At 36.6% G+C, this 17990-nt stretch overlaps 1 long non-coding RNA gene across 1 annotated transcript in view; it reads right to left on the reverse strand.

The window, feature by feature from the left end:
- The window catches only part of LOC111560477, a 118532-nt gene extending 101224 nt beyond the window's left edge, over positions 1-17308 (reverse strand). The window contains exons 1-2 of the long non-coding RNA XR_002742315.2: positions 17145-17308; positions 1304-1432 (exon numbers count right to left, since the gene is read on the reverse strand). This is a non-coding gene — a long non-coding RNA (uncharacterized LOC111560477). The remainder of the gene's footprint in view (positions 1-1303; positions 1433-17144) is intronic.
- Positions 17309-17990: the final 682 nt, after the last annotated feature.

Genomic DNA, 17990 nt, shown 5'->3' on the forward strand with positions numbered 1-17990 from the left:
TTCTGTTGCCTATTTCAACTAGATCATATCTGCAATTTACTAGTCTCAATCTGCAAGTTATGTATGTTCAGGGTTTTCATTATGCTTTCTTTGAAGTTATGTTTAATTATGAAATATATTAAATATACAGAAAAGACAGAAGACCATAAGAGAAATAATATTATGTATTCACTTCCTGAAGCCAGAAAATATTAACATTCTACCATAATTTACCAATTTGATTTTATCATTTCCCCTGAGAGGTAGCCACCATTTTGACATTGTTATTATAGCCTTTCCACCCACATTTTCACATACATACAATGTCCATAAACACTATAGAGCGGAGGTTGGCAAACTACAGTCTGTGTACCAAATCTAGACATGGCCTATTCTACATGGCCCAAGGGTCAGAATAATTTTTGTATTTTAAAGGATTGGAGAAAAAAGAGGCATGAATGCAATGGAGACTACATTTGGCCTATAAAGCCTAAAATATTTATTGTTTGGCCCTTTACAGAAAAGTTTACTTACCCTTCATATGGAGTATGCTTTGTGTGTATTAAAAATTTATATAAATAATATCATATTAAATAAGTCTTTTGCAACTTCCTTTTTTTTAAGTCACCATTGTTTTTGAAAATTATCAATGTGGATACCTATAGATAGAATTCATCCTCTTACATTGCTGCGTGGTTAAAATACCACTAAAATCACCACAATTTATTTTATAATACCCCTACTGACAGACATTTATGTTGTGCCCAATTTGGGATCATTAAAGATATGTCTGAAATAGATCTCAGCATACACGTCTCCTTATACACATGTGCAGTGCAAGATCTCCTCCACTGTATGTACTTTGAAGTAGCATTGCATGCTATAAGGTATGCACATCTTCAGCTTTGCTCAAGAACAGATTTGTTATTCAAAATACTTTTGCTTATTACTTTCTCACCAGCAATGTATGATAGTTCTCATTTCCCCACATCCTTGACAATATTTGGTATTATCATACCTGTTTGTTTTGTCAGTAGTATCTCCTTGTTATTTTACATGCATTTTCCTGATTACCAGTGTACCAGTAATAATTTACTGACTCTTATCTCCAAATCCACCCTTTAGTGTCCTGCTCTGTGATACTAAAGATGTACCCTATAAATATTTGTCCTTTCACATTAGGTTCTGTCAGTAGAGGTCACTGGGTGGGGTGTTAAGCCATACTGAGAGGGAGGGGCATCTCTTCCTCAATACAGTGTGCTTTTCCTGTTCAGTACAGCAGCTGGCAAATTAACATGCCTGAGTCCTGGTAGCATACACTCACCTCAGTGGCCTCCATGGTCTGACTTCAGCCTACCCATGCCCTCTGGCAAGCTTCTCAGCCACCTGCCTGGTTGCTCAAATGAATCAGTTCCAAGTCCATGTCTTCTGGTGAGTTTTTTCCCATTGGCAGCTTAAGGAGAGAAGGAAGGCAGAGTATTTTCAGTACTTAATTCCTTTCCCATTTATTCTCCTTCAGCTTAGAGATAATCACTGCTTTCTGCCTTGGCAACTTCTGTACCACTAGAGTTCTTTTTAGTTTCTTTTATAGTTAACCATTCTTTACTAGTTTATTTTTTATGTTAAAATTTCTCTCTTCAAAACTGTTATGATTCATGTTTCCTGAATGGATCCCAATTGGTGAATGGATCCCTAACTGGTGAGGTTGAACATATTTTTGTATGTTTATTAGCCATTCAGCTTTCTGCTCTTAATCATAGGTAGGTAGGGAAGTAGGTAGCGAGAGATACACACACACAAAGAGAAAGAGGTTGAGAAAGACAGAGAGAGAGATGTGCTTCTTTTCTTGGGAGGGGTAGGTATTATTTATGTGTTTTGGATATCAATCCTTTGTCAGATCTATGGTTTGCAAGTATTTTTTCCAAATCTTTGATTTATCTTCACATTCAATGATATCTTAAAAAAAATTTTTTTTAATGTTTCTTTATTTTTGAGAGAGAGAGAGAGAGAGAGAGAGAGAGAGAGAGAGAGAGAGAGAGAGCATGAGCAGGGGAGAGGCAGAGAGAGAGGGAGACACAGAATCCAAAGCAGGCTCCAGGCTCTGAGCTGTCAGCAGAGAGCCTGATTCAGGGCTAGAACTCAAGAACTGCAAGATCATGACCTGAGCGGAAGTGTATGGTTAACCTACTGAGTTAGGCGTCCCTCAATGGTATCTTTTAACCTAGAGAAATTGATCAGTATTTTCATTCATGGTTTGTGCATTTTGTTTCTTATTTAAGAAACTCTTCATTATGCTGATATCATAAAGGTTGGTTCCTATTTTTCTCATGGAAGTTGTAGAATTTTGCTTTTTTATATCTTTAATATACCTGAGATTTTTGTGTAAATAAAGTACAGGTTGAGAGTATTATTTTCCTTTTTTCCATATAATGATTTTTGTCTCAGCACCATAATTTGAATAGTTATCCTTTCTCCGCTAATTTATAGTGCCAACTCATCCTTTAATAAGTTATTATAAAAATGGGCCTAATCTTAGCTTTCTAAATTCTGTTCAGTTTGGTCTGTTTATCTAATCTGGTACTAATATCTACTGTTCTAATTATGATGACTTTATAGGTTTTGAAATCTGGTAGGATGAATAAACATTCTTCTATCTCCTCTTCTTCATTTCCTTTAAAATTGTTTTGGCTATTCTTTGCCTTTCACTCCCCCATCCAAATGTAGAATAACTTTATCGGGTTCCAAGAAAGTACTTCCAAGATTTATTAGAATAGAATTGAACTGATTAATTAAATTAGGCAAAATAGAAACAGTTACAATGTTGAGTCTTTCCACACACAACATGTAGTTGTTTTCTCCATTTATTTAGATCTATCTTCAGTAAAGATTTAAAATTATCTCCAAAATAGACCTGGATGACTTTGTTACATTTATTGCTAGATACTGTGAAAGTAATTAAACAAGGAGACCACTATACTGAGGTGATTCTAATGCTTTGGTAGCCTACATAATAACCAAAACCTAAGCCAGAGAGAACGAAACTTAAACTTAATCAAATAAGTCTTTCCCAAATAAGAGCACTGCTTAAGTTACAGCCAATCAAATAATTTCCTTGCTTGGCTTCTGTATCATCTATGTAAAATATAAACTCTCCCCTCACTCCTGTTGGTGGAGCTCTCCTAACCACTTCTGGTTGGGCAATTCCAATCCAAGTATGCTCAAATAAACTTTTGAAAAGGTTAATGTGCCTCAGTTTATTTAAAAAATTTTTTCAATTTATGTATTTTGAGAGAGAGGGGGAGAAAACAAGCAGGGGAGGAGCAGAGGAAGAGGGAAAGAGAGAATCCCAAGCAGGCTCCACACTATCATCACAGAGCCCGAGGCAGGGCTCCATCTCACAAATTGTGAGATCATGACCTGAGCCGAAACCAAGAATCGGCCGCTTAACTGACTGAGACACATAGGTGCCCCAACTTCAGTTTATCTTTTAAAATACCATATATGTTTTTTGCTATATTGAATAAGCTTTAAAAATGACATATTCTAATTGTTTTTTCCCCACTTAATTTTTCTGTAATGATTTTTGCAATCAGCAAACTTGATCTCATATCTCAGTTCTAATAGTTTGTAGCTGCTCTTAGATTTTCTCTGCAGTTAATCACATCATCTGTGACATTTTGCTTTACACTTTGTTTCACATGGAAGAGTGGAACATTCCTAAAAATTAAAGTATTAATCATCAACATGGAATTCACTTTAAGAAAATATTCATGTTAGTTTAATGTCTCTAAAAAGAAGTTTCCTCCAAAAACGAAGTTTAGCAGCATTGAGAGCCCTCGTGTGGAAGCAAGTCAAGTAAATCCTCACTTACGTTTTTTTTCTTAAACCAGATCAGTGCAGTTATCAGCTGATTTAATCACCCTTGTCAACTTTTAGTTAGGCTGACAATTTCTGAAGCTTAATTTACCTGTGTTTTAAAAGAGTAGCAAGTTTCTGTGGCATTAGCTATGTATCTTTAATCAAACTTACAGAAAGAAAATACTTTCTTTTCCCTTATTTATCAGTCTCTATTAATTTACATCTAATGACAAGTAAATAAAGATTTCATAGAAGACCATCTAGACCAAAACAAAAAACAAAAAACAAAACCAAAAGAATAGAAAGGATCAATAAACACATAAAAATTGGCTTCACTAGTAATAAAAAATGGAAATTGAAATATTGTTTTTTCTCATGTAAAATAGTTATAAGTGTTGGTGTTGGTTTGTTTTTTTAAGCAGTAAGGAGACTAAAGAGGATTTTTTATATTGTTTGGGTTTGAGGGAAAGGGAACTCTCAGATCTCCCTTTTGAGGTGTTAGTTGGTGAGCAAGTGAGCAATATTTACAAAAAGTCTTTAATTTATGAATGTCACTTGATTCCCTCTATACCTTTATTTTAAGGAAGGAACCAGATCTGTGGTAAACATGGAGATAAAAAGATGTTGGTTGTGGTGTTATATTTATAATGACAAAAATAACATATCTAACAAGAAGCAATTTGTTAAATTGTGATACATTCATATGACAAAATACTGTCTAACCATTTAAAATCATACCATAAAAGACTATTTTATGAACTAGAAATAATTTTCCTAAAATGTCACTAAAGTTTAAAAAATTATTTGCATAATATAATCTTAATTTGAATCAAGCTGTATATCCATAAGAATAAGCTTTATATGTGTATAAATTTAAATTTCACAACAATTCTATGAAAAATGCTATTAGTATCATCATTTTAGAGATGAAGAAGCCAAAAAACATGGAGATTAGTAATTTGCTCAATATTAGTATATGGCAAAGCTGACACACGCATGTGCGCGATCATACACACACACGTTTATGTCAGAAAATAACAGATCTCTACCCAGTAAGAGTATGGATCATTTTTGTTCTCCTATTTTGCATGTTTTTTATTCTCTAAATTTCCCCCAAATGAGCTGTTATTAATAAATCTAATAAATGATATAACTATAAAGGTGAATATTAATGTTTATTGTGAGAACTGAAGGAAACATATGCACTTAATCATACATAATGCAAAGTCATATTAATCTTTCTCATATATATTTTTTGTACCAAGTTCCAGAAACTTAGCCCAGCCTCTGTGATTTATATTTTACTATGAATATTGTTTCTGTGAAAACAAAAACAAAAAATAGTAAACCATTTCAATGCAGTAGCTTTATTCTCACTGTCAGTTACATTTAATGTTGGGGGAGGGGGATTTCCCACCCCTCACACCCTTGGAAATAACTGATGTCAGGCTATAGCTCTGCCTGCGTTCTCATTACCCTTAGCCAGAAAGCAATAGATTCTGTAAGGAAAAATATTGCCCCATTAAACAAAGTGTCATCATTGAAGAGCAATCATTCTTTTTTATTTTTCCTGTGAGGTTATCTTAATAACTCACTCATAACAGTTATCTCCCAGGAAACATCTAGTTCATAGAGTACGACTATTAAACAATATGAGTCTGGTCCAAATAGCCCAGGATGAATGTTTCCAACCATGAAGGGTCTGTATTTATTAAACATCTGTATGATGCAAAGACCACTGAAAGCTACTGCCTACTATCGGTGAAAAACTAATTTATTCTTGCTTTTTCAGTGCTTTTAACTCCTCCATATGCAACTTGTCACATTAGAAGTGATCTCTGATCACAACAAAGGAAACCAAGTAAAACCTAATTGGCAAACCCAAATTTGATTTGTGAAACTGAAAATTTGCAGGAAATAATGCGTAACTGGCATTTTAGACAACCATTATTTTAATATCACTGGACTCTAATTCTCTAATGAGGTGAATCTATTATATTGCCTTCCCTCCAACATGTAATTGGCAGGAGAATTTCTGAAGAGTTACCATGAAATCTTTGCAAAACATAGATAGATACTTGTTGTTATAGAGACTCCACACTCATACACATGCATATGTGCATATCTAATGCAACACTAACTCAAGTGATCAGGGCCCAAAACTACACTGTTGGTCTTACATTTATTGCTTTCTCCTTAATTAGCATTTATTATAATATATATTAGACGTATTGACAGAATTACCATTGAGGTGAAATATCAATGTGTATCATTCAGTGTAGAACAAAAAAAATGCTTTTGGAAACATTTCCCCAAACTTGGTACTTCAGAAACCTTGAGCATGGGGCTCAGTGCACAAAGTTTGAAATAATTCATACTGGAGACCAGCACTTCTAAACTTACTGTACTTTATTTTTTCAGTCCAAGACTAGTTTTTCATTGATAAACCATTTTTCAAGAAAAGATTGAAGATCATGCAAAGGAAAATAAATATCTAGTTGTTTACCAATCACCTGATTTAGGGTGGCTATTTATATTTTCCAAAGGAAAGTTTCATTTGCCTTTCTTGCAGATGTTAGGATTAAGATTTGCTTTAGTTATCACAGTATAGTCATCATCTATTGTTGTGTAACTAATCACCCCAAAATATAGTGGCTTAAAACAACAAAATGTTATTATCTCACAGTTTCTGTAGATCAGGAAAACAGATGTAGTTTAGTTGTGTCTCCTACTTCAGGGTCTCTCACAGGCTGCAAAATCAGGGTGCTGGCTCACTGAGGGCAAGAATCCACTTCCACGCTTATTTTTATGGTTGATTGTAGGAATTAATTCCTGTGAGTTGTTGGACTGTGGGCCTTCCTAGCTAGCTGTTGGCCAGAGGCCACCCTTGGTTTTGTTCCACATGAGCCTCTTCCACATGATAGCTTACTTCATCAAAGTGAGAAAGCCAAGAATGCAAGAGAGAATCTTCTAGCCAAGGAGAACACCCTACCAAGGTGAGAGTCAGAGTCTTCGGTAACTCAATTGTGGGAGTGACATCCCATCACTTTTAATACACTGTCTTAGAAACAAGTTACTGGGTCCAGCACAGACTTGAGAAGAGGGGATTACACAAAGGCATGAATACTATCTTAGAAGTCAATCCCCCACATGCAATTATTAATTGTGAGTTAAAACAGGCTCAGACTGAGAAGTATTACAAACCAAATCCTTATTTATTTTATGTCTATATTTAAAGTAATTTTTATCTGAAGTTAACGATTCCAAGATATCAAACACACACACACACACACACACACACACACACACACACACACAGAGAGAGAGAGAGAGAGAGAGAGAGAGAGAGAGAGGAGAAAGAGAAAGAGAAAGAGATTAGCTTGGAATTTAGAGTTCCAAGATAAAATCACAATAAAGCATAGAATTTCTTAAAAATATCTTTAAGTGATGCTTAGAAAGAGAAAAAAGCCACCTGACTTTGATAACTGCTTCCCTCTGCCCAACTAGGCAGCTTCATCAAATGGCTCAGGGGGCATAGTCACACTGGGATTCATCTCCACCGCTGCTGGATCATTACTGCTTCCCCAATTCTGTGCTTTGATTTAAGAGGATAGGAGACAACTCCATGAAAGGGGTGAGGTGTGAGAGAGTGTGTGGGTTAGTCTTTTTGCAGCCAATCCTGGAGAGCTTTTGTCTTTTCTCCCTGTGGGAGGAACAGGCTCCTTGTTTATTTGTTTTTCAGTCTGTTGCTTATAGTCAAAATCTGATAACCTTCCTTTCACAGATATGGATCCAAATATTCTCAGTCAAGAGTGTGGGGTTGATTTGGTTTTGTTTTGGAAATCCAAAGCACATTAAAGAGGTTTGTTTTTTTGATAATTGTGTCTGCTTTGAATTCAAAAAAATCCATTTTGGACTTTAAATTACTTTTTTTGTTCTGGTATCTATGGGCCCTTACTTGTAGCAAAGGTCACTCAATAGGCAAGGACATAAGAAAAAAATAGGGTCAGAGAATTTTTTAGTTATTAGTTCAAAATAATAATTTAATACATAGATCTAGGTTTGAGATATAAGATCATTTTTTAACTCCCCAAATGATTCCAAATCACAGTCATATTTGAGACCCCTGATTTTCAGCATCTATTTTATGGCTATTATAGTGAGTAGCCATTTGAGTTCAAATAAGTGCCACTACCTAAGTAACACTGGGTAGGTCATTGCTTTAAATCCTAGTTTTCTCATCTATAAGATGAGAATATTTTATGTAAGTTTTATGTTTATTATTAGGAATGAATAAAATAATAAATATAAAAATCTTACCTCAGTCACTGGAACATTGTAAACAGATAGTAAAGATGGAGTTTGCAAATAATTATAACCATATATTAGAACATAATAGGGCAACCGGGTGGCTCAGTTGCACTTCTGGCTTCTGCTCAGGTCATTATCTCATGGCTCGTGAGGTCCAGCCCTGCATTGGGCTCTATGCTGACAGCTCAGAACATGGAAACCTGCTTAGGATTCTGTGTCTCCTTCTCTCTCTGCCCCTCTCCCACTCATGATCTGTCTCTCTCTCAAATAAATAAACATTAAAAAAAAGAGAACATAATATAAATTAATTATTTGTCACTGGTGATTCTACTTAAGGTACATAATATATCCCTGACAATCCTCCAGGATTATTTTGAGCATATATTCTTGGATTATTTGAGGCTCTATGTTACAGGCCTATTGAAATTATTTAAGTACAGGTGACCTTTAAACAATGTAAAGGTTAGGAGCACCAACCTCCCTACACAGATAAAAATCTGCATATGAGTTTTGATTCTACAAAATCTTAACTATTAATAGCCTACTGTTGACCAAAAGCATTACCAACAACATAAATTGTCAATTAACACATATTTTGTATATTATCTATATTATATACTCTATTCTTACAGTGAAGTAATCTAGAGAAAAGAGAAAAACATTAAGAAAATCATAAAAGAAAATATATTTACAGTACTACACTGTATTTATTGAAAGAAATCCACATAGAAGTATGCCAACACTGTTCAAAACCATGTTGTTCAAGGATCAACTGTACTACATTAATAAAAAGCATATTTTTCTTTTATTCATTCATCCATTTAAGCACTGTTCTGGGCACTGGGGATACAGCAGTGAGCAAGACATACAAGGCCCCTGACCCTAGAGAGTTTGTACTCTGGAGAGACAGAAAATAAACAAAAAAGCATTTATAATGTGATGCCAGTTAGTGGTTATTTTTATGAAAAAGTAAAGCTGGGAGGAGAGTAAGACAACTGTAAATTTGAGGGGTGGAGTATTTAGTGTACTTAAATGAGGAAGAAAGTTCTCTCAGTAAAGGTAATAGTTGAGCAGATATCTAAGGAAATAAGAGAGTAAGTGATGGAAAATTCTGGGGGGAAAAAAGTATCCCAAATAAGGGCACACAGGAGAAACAGCCCTGAGGAACACTGTGAACATATTCAAAGAGCAACAGGGAGACAATGTAGGCTACAGTTACACCAAGCAAAAGCAGAAGATGGTGAATGGTGAGGCCAGAGAGTGAGCAGGGACCAGGAATCTTACAAGATAGGTACTTGGGTCTTGTTTCTTTCACTTAGCACAATGTTTTCAAGGTTCATCCATATTGCAACATAAATCAGAATTCTGATGTACATTTTTAAAAAGCCCATTCTTGTTACTATGGTATAAACCCATAATAAGGGTGCAAAGGGGGAAACAGAACAAAGAGAGAGAATGCTGTACCCTGATGGGAGATAATAGAGGCTTCATCCAGGATGATAGCTGAGAAGGGACCAGATTCATGATTAATCTATCTAGATTGATCTAGAAAGATTTACCTATGTGTTTGTATATATAGAGAGATATGTATTTCTACTATGTGTAAATGTGGGTGTGTGACTTGAATAGCCAATCATGGTACATCTGGGCCAGGCTGTTGGCAAAGCTAGGACTGATTTTCAGTGATATTCTACTTCGGCTGCTGTCCCAGCTTCCAGCTCTCAAACTTCACATACCTTCAAGCATCAGCCAGAGTCCATGAAACAAGTTGTAATGATAATTTTAAAATGCTGTCAGTGAGAGCATTTACCTTGGGAAAATGTAGAACCTCCCTAGATGACTGACAGTACTCAATTGGATGTTTAATTCAGGTTTGTTTAAAACATCAGTCTCGGGAGGAGCCAAGATGGCAGAATAGCATGGAAGGTTTTTTGTGTCTCATGTCCATGAAATACAGCCAGATCAACACTAAACCATCCTGCACACCTAGAAAACTGATCTGAGGATTAACACAACAATCTGCACAATCTGAACCACAGAACTCAGCAGATACATGGCATAGAGAGGTGAACTGGGGGAGAGAGAAGCCACAGAGGGCAGGGAACTGTTTTTGCTTGTGGAGAGAGGACGGAGATAGAGGGGGTAGGGTGAGAATACAGGAAAAGCAGCTGGAGAAAAAGTGGAAAAGTGGAAACAGCCACAGGGACTGAAATAAAAAGGGAGAAAGTAGAGGGTTTAAATTCCATTAAGACTCTATAAACAGGGGGAGTTCAGAGCCTGAAACTCTGCAGCTTGATACCTGGTGGTGCTCTGGTGAAAAGGGCGAATCCCCAGGAGCTGAATGAAGTCCAAGGGTCTTCAGGCCACAAGGGGATGAGGCAGTTCCCCTGCTGGGAGGACATCTGGTAGAGGCAGTGTGACCCATCCCCCACAGGCAAAAGCCCCAGGGGACCCAGGAGAACAACCACATTTGCTGCTGCTGGAAAAATTTCCTTGGGGGTGCAGCCTGGTGCCAGATGTGTGTTGTGATTTTCCATAATCCCTGAAACACTGCTGTTTTCTCTGGGGTGGACTGATGAGTTCAAGTTTCACATGAATTTCTCTGGGGCAGACTGGCACCCAGCCACAGTCTCTGGGCATCAGCAGCAGCATGGTCTTGCGAGCATTCCTGGGTATGGCTGGCAATCAGCCATTGCTCAGTGAGACCCTCCCACTGAGGGGCAGAACAGGTCAAAGCTGCAGTCCCTCAGAAATAAGGGGTCAAGAAACACAGCCGCATCTGAGATAGAAATCAGGAAGGATGTGCTGCCTGGGGCTTGGTCACGGACAGTATAAAAGCCGGGAGTGGATGGAAGCCAAAGACAAAGGACAGGTGCACGATTGCTAATAGGGAAGAACAGAGTTCTGATACTAGAGACTAGGTAGCTGAGTATATGCTATTTTCACCCCTCCCACGCATGCACATACACACCTACAAGCGCCACAACAATCCACCCCAGTGAGCTAAGCAGCTCCATCTAGTGGAGATTGGAATGGTTACACTAAGCCCCTCCAGCTGGGCCAGACTCACTCTTCAGATCACAAATGTCCCTGCCTGCTTAGATTATGGACTATAGAGCAATTCATAGTTTGACTCCTAGGGGAAAACGAAATAATTTCAATCGTATTTCAGTCTGTTCACTGGTAAATCTATTCAATTTTCGGGTTTTTTTTTCTATTTTTTGTTTCTTTTTTCTTGAATACAGAAAGAAAAAAATATTTTTATTTTCAATTTTTACTAAAAATATTTCTCTTTAATTTTTTCTACTGTATTGTTTACTTTTGTGTATTTTTTTTCAAATTCTATTTTACTTCCATCATTTCATCTTATTCTATTTCAGTGTATTCATTTTTTCAAATTTTCAAATGATTTCTTTTTTTTCTTTCTTTCCCTTTTTTCTCTAATCTATCAAGTCGCTTTCAACACCCACCAAAACACACCTAGGATCTAGCATCATTTATAAGATTTGTGTGTGTGTGTTGTTTTTAATTTCTCAATTTTAATATTTTAATTTTAATATTTTTAATTTTATTTTTTTACCTCATTAATTCATTTTCTCCCTTCAAAATGATGAAATGAAGGAATTCACCCCAAAAGAAAGAGCAAGAAGAAATGACAGCCAGGGTCTTAACCAACACAGATACAGGCAAAATGTCTGAACAAGAATTTAGAATCATGATAGTAAGAATACTAGCTGGAGTCAAAGATAGATTAGAATCCCTTTCTGCCAAGATAAAAGAAGTAAAAAATAGCCATAATGAAATTTAAAATGCTATAACTAAGCTGCAATCACTGATGGATGCAGCAGCAGCAAGGATGGATGAGGCAGAACAGAGAATCAGCAATATAGAGGACAAACTTATAGAGAAAAATCAAACAGAAAAAAAGAGGGAGACTAAGGCAAAAGAGCATGATTTAAGAATTAGAGAAATCAGTGACTTGTTAAAAAGGAGCAACATCAGAATCATAGAGGTCCCAGAAGAGGAAGAGAGAGAAAAAGGGGTAGAAGTGTTATGTGAGCAACTCATAACAGAAAACTTTCCTAACCTAGGGAAAGACACAGACATCAAACTCCAGGAAGCACAGAGGACTCCCACTAGATTCAATAAAAACCAACAATCAACAAGGCATATCATAGTCAGATTCACAAAATACTCAGGCAAGGAAAGAATCATGAAAGTGGCAAGGGGAAAAAAGTCCTTATCCTACAAGGGAAGACAAATCAGGTTTGCAGCAGACCTATCCACAGAAACTTGGCAGCCAGAAGGAGTGGCAGTAATATTCTATGTACTGAACCAGAAAAATATGCAGTCAAGAATTTTTCATCCAGCAAGGCTGTGATTCAAAATAGAAGGAGAGATTAAAATTTTCCCAAACAAAAATTAAAGGATTTCATGACCACTAAACCAGCCCTGCAAGAAATTTTAAGGGGGACTCTGTGAGGGGAGAAAAGATGAAAAAATACATACATACATACATACATACATACATACATGCATACATACCTAAAGCAACAAAGACTAGAAATGACCAGATAACACACCAGAAACTCCAACTCTATAAGAAACATAATGACAATAAATTCATATCTTTCAGTACTCACTCTAAATGTCAATGCACTCAATGCTCCAATCAAAAGACATAAGGTAACAGAATGGATAAGAAAACAAGATCCATCTATATGCTGTTTACAAAACATCTTCATATTGAAAGTGAGGGGATGGAGAACCATCTATCATGCTAATGGTCAACAAAAGAAAGCTGGAATAGCCATACTCATATCAGACAATCTAGACTTTAAAATAAAGACTGTAACAAGAGATGAAGAAGGGCATTATATCATAATTAAGGAGTCTATCCACCAACAAGATGTAACAATTATAAACATTTATGCTCCAAATGTGAGAGCACCCAAATATATGTCAATTAATCAAAAACATAAATAAACTCATTGATAATAATACTGTAATAGTAGGGGACTTCAACACCCCACTTACAACAATGGACAGATCATCTAATCAGAAAATCAATGAGGAAAAAATGGCTTTGTATGACACACTGGACCAGATGGACTTAATTGATATATTCAGAACACTTCATCCTAAAGCAGAGGAATATACATTCTTCTCCAGTGCACATGGAACCTTCTCCAGAATAGACCACATACTGGGACATATCAGCCCTCAACAAGTACAAAAAGATCGAGATCATACCGTGAATATTTTCAGATCATGCTATGAAACTTGAAATCAACCACAAGAAAAAATTTGGAAATGTAACAAATACTTGGAGACCGAAGAACATCCTACTAAAGAATGAATGGGCTAACCAAGAAGCTAAAGAGGAAATTAAAAAGTATATGGAAGCCAATAAAAATGATAACACCACAACCCAAAACCTCTGGGATGTAGCAAAGGCAGTCATAAGAGGAAAGAATATAGCAATCTAGGCCTTCCTGAAGAAGGAAGAAAGGTCTCAGATACACAACCTAACCTTACACTTTAAAGAGCTGGAAAAAGAATAGCAAATAAAACCCCAAAACAGAAGACAGGAAATAATGAAGATTAGAGCAGAAACTAATGCTATCAAAACCAAAAATACAGATCAATGAAACCAGAAGCTGGTTCTTTGAAAGAATTAATAAAATGGATAAACCATTAGCCAGTTTGATCAAAAAGAAAAAGGAAAGGACCCAAATAAATGAAATCAAGAATGAAAGAGGAGAGGTCACAACCAACACAGCAGAAATAAAAACAGTAATAAGAGAATACTATCAGCAATTATACACCAATAAAATGGGCAATCTGGAAGAAACAAATTCCTAGAAACATATAAACTACCAAAACTGAAACAGAAAGAAATAGAAAACTTGAACAGACCTATAACCAGTACAGAAATCTAATGAATAATCAAAAATCTCCCAAAAAACAAGAGTCCAGGGTCAATGGCTCTCCAGGGGAATTCTACCAAACATTTAAGGAAGAGTTAACACCTGTTCTCTTGAAGCTGTTCCAAAAAAATAGAAATGGAAGGAAAACTTCCAAACTCTATGAAGCCAGTGTTACCTTGATTCCAAAGCCAGACAAAGACCCCACTACAAAGGAGAACTGTAGACAAATTTGCCTGATGAACATGGATGCAAAAATCCTCAACAATTCAACTGGATCCAACAATACATTAAAAAAGTTATTCATCATGACCTAGTGGGATTTATACCTGGGATGCAGGGCTGGTTCAATACCCGCAAAACAATCAGTATGATTCATCACATCAATAAAAGAAAGGACAAGAACCATATGATCCTCTCAATAGATGCAGAGAAAGCATTTGACAAAATACAGCATCCTTTCTTGATAAAAACCCTCAAAAAAGTAGGGATAGAAGGATCATACCTCAAGATCATAAAAGCCATATAAGAATGACCCAATGCTAATATCATCCTCAATGGGGACAAACTGAGAGCTTTCCCCCTAAGGTCAGGAACAAGACAGGGATGTTCACTCTCGCCACTGTTATTCAACATAATTTTGGAAGTCTTAGGCTCAGCCATCAGAAAGCACAAAGAAATAAATAAAAGGCATCCAAATCATCCAGAAGGAGATCAAACTTTCACCCTTCGCAGATGACATGATATTTTATATGGAAAACCCAAAGATTCCACCAAAATACTGCTAGAACTGATCCATGAATTCAGCAAAGTTGCAGGATATAAAATCAATGCACAGAAATTGGTTGTGTTCCTATGCACCAACAATGAAGCAACAGAAAGAGAAATCAAGAAAGTGATCCCATTTACAATTACACCAAAACTGTAAAATACCTAGGAATAAATCTAACCAAAGAGGTGAAAAATCTATAGACTAAAAACTATAGAAAGCGTTTGAAAGAAATTGAAAAAGACACACAAAAAAATGGAAAAACATTCCTTGCTCCTGGATAGGAAGAACAAATATTTCTAAAATGTTGACACTACCCAAAGCAATCTACATATTCAATGCAATCCCTATAAATATAACACCAGCATTCTTCACAGAGCTAGAACAAATAAACCTATAATTGGAAAACAGGAGCCAGAAAAGACCCTGAATAGCTAAAATGATCTTGAAAAAGAAAACCAAAGCAGGAGGAATCACAATCCTAGACTTCAAGCTGAACTACAAAGCTGTAATCACCAAGACAGTATGGTACTTAGCACAAAAACAGACACTGAGATCAATGGAACAGAATAGAGAACCCAGAAATGGACCCACAAACATATGGCCAACTAGTCTTTGACAAAGCAGGAAAGAGTGTCCAATGGAATAAAGACAGTCTCTTCAGCAAGTGGTGCTGGGAAAACCAGACAGCAACATGCAGAAGAATGAACCTGGACCACTTTCTTACACCATACACAAAAATAAATTCAAAATTGATGAAAGACCTAAATGTATGACAGGAAGCCATCAAACTCCTTGAGGAGAAAGCAGGCAAAACCTCTTTGATCTTGGCTGCAGCAACTTCTTACTCAACACGTCTCCAGAGGCAAGGGAAACAAAAGCAAAAATGAACTATTGGGACCTCATCAAAATAAAAATCTTCTGCAGTGCAAAGGAAATAATTGGCAAAACTAAAAGGCAACCTACAGAATGGGAGAAGATATTTGCAAATGACATATCAGATAAAGGGTTAGTATCTAAAATCTATAAAGAACTTCTCAAACTCAACACCCAAAAAACAAATAATCCAGTGAAGAAATGGGCAAAAGACACTTCTCCAAAGAAAACATCCAGATGGCCAACCAACACATGAAAAAATGCACAACATCATTCATCATCAGGGAAATAAAAATCAAAACCACAATGAGATACCATTTCACACCTATCAGAATGGCTAACATTAACAACTCAGGCAACAACAGATGTTGGTGAGGATGGGGAGAAAGAGGATCTCTTTTGCACTGCTGGTGGGAATGCATGCTGGTGCAACCACTCTAGACAACAGTGTGGAGGTTCCTCAAAAAATTAAAAATAGAACTACCCTACAACCCAGCAATTACACTATGTATTTATCCAAGGGATATAGGTATGCTGTTTCAAAGGGGCACATGCATCCCAATGTTTATAGCAGCACTTGTATCAACAATAACCAAAGTATGGAAAGCGCCCAAATGTCCATTGACAGATGAATGGATAAAGAAGAAGATATATATATACACAATGGAGTATTACTCAGCAATCAAAAAGAATGAAATCTTGCCATTTGCAACTATATGGGTGGAAATAGAGGGTATTATGCTAAGTGAAATTAGTCAGAGAAAGACAAGTATCATATGACTTAACTCATGAGGACTTTAAGACATATAACAGATGAACATAAGGGAAGGGAAGCAAAAAATAATATAAAAACAGGGAGGGGGACAAAACATAAGAGGCTCTTAAATATGGAGAACAAACAGAAGGTTACTAGATGGATTATGGGAAGGGGGATGGGCTAAATGGGTAAAGGGCATTAGGGAATCTACTCCTGAAATCATTGTTGCACTATTTGCTAACTAAGTTGGATATAAATTAAAAAATCAAAATAAATTTTTTTAATTGTGGAAAACAAAAACAAAACAACAAAACAAAACAAAACATCAGTCTCATCTCTTTATTTAGACAGAATTTATGGCACAAACCCTTCTCTGCTCACCTCTCAATGAGTATTTCTTGATTACCAAAGTTAAAAATTATGAGACATGGGGCACCTGGGTGGCTCAGTCAGTTGAGCGTCCGACTTGGGCGCAGGTCATGATCTCACGGTTCGTGAGTTTGAGCCCCGCGTTGGGCTGTGTGTGGACAGCTTGGAGCCTGGAGCCCACTTCGGAATCTGTGTCTCCCTCTCTTTCTCTGCCCCTCCCCAGCTTGCACTCTGTCTCTCCCTCTCTCAAAAATAAACAAACATTAAAAAAAATATAAGACATGGTATAGTTCTTTACCTTTAATCCAGCTTGGGGTCTAAGATATACACACATAAGATAATGAGAAAATAAGATAAATTTAAAACTAAATCTGGAACATAGAATTACAAGTCAGCAGAATCTCTATTAAAATGTTAAAATACCAGTGTGTTATAATCAGTTGTTAATGTCATTTAAAGCTATCTCCATTGTGACATATTGTATTTTCCAAAGATGCCTGTAACAATACCTCCTATCTCACATCCTGTTCTAGAATGTTGCCACACACTAACAAGAAATAGCATTTATGTTCCTTACTCTTAAACCTGGGTAAGTTTTTGAGACTGCCTAACCAACAGACTAGGGAAGATCAATATTAAGTGACTTCTGAGGCAAGGGCATAAAAATGCCATGTGCTTTTTGCCTTGTTTTCTTGGGTTACTTGCTTTTGGAAACCAGTTATCACCTGTGTGAAAGCCCAGGCAGCTCAGGGAGAGGCTCACATGGAAAGGACTAACACCTTTGTCTCCATGCTCTGGCTGAGCTAGCAGCCAGCATCAACTTGCCAGCCATGTGTGGAGCCATCTAGGAAGCAGACCTTCCAGACCCCCATTGAATCACCCTCTTCTGTCACCAAGTGAGCTCATTCCACTAAGCCATGCCCAAATTGCAGATATGTGAGCAAAATTAAATCATTGTTTTAAGCCATTAAATTTTGGCTGGCTTGTTTCTCAGCAATAGGTAAATTAAATACCTCCTAACACCAAACCTCACTTTCACTGGTATTCAGCTAGGCTTTCTTAAACAGGAAGAAAGAGATGGGGTTACAGTAAAACTCTGGAAAATGAACATATGCCACTATCTGTTTTAATTAAGCCCAACTGC

Source organism: Felis catus, chromosome B2, assembly GCF_018350175.1.
Source record: "Felis catus isolate Fca126 chromosome B2, F.catus_Fca126_mat1.0, whole genome shotgun sequence".
In the NCBI taxonomy this organism is placed as follows: Eukaryota; Metazoa; Chordata; class Mammalia; order Carnivora; family Felidae; genus Felis; species Felis catus.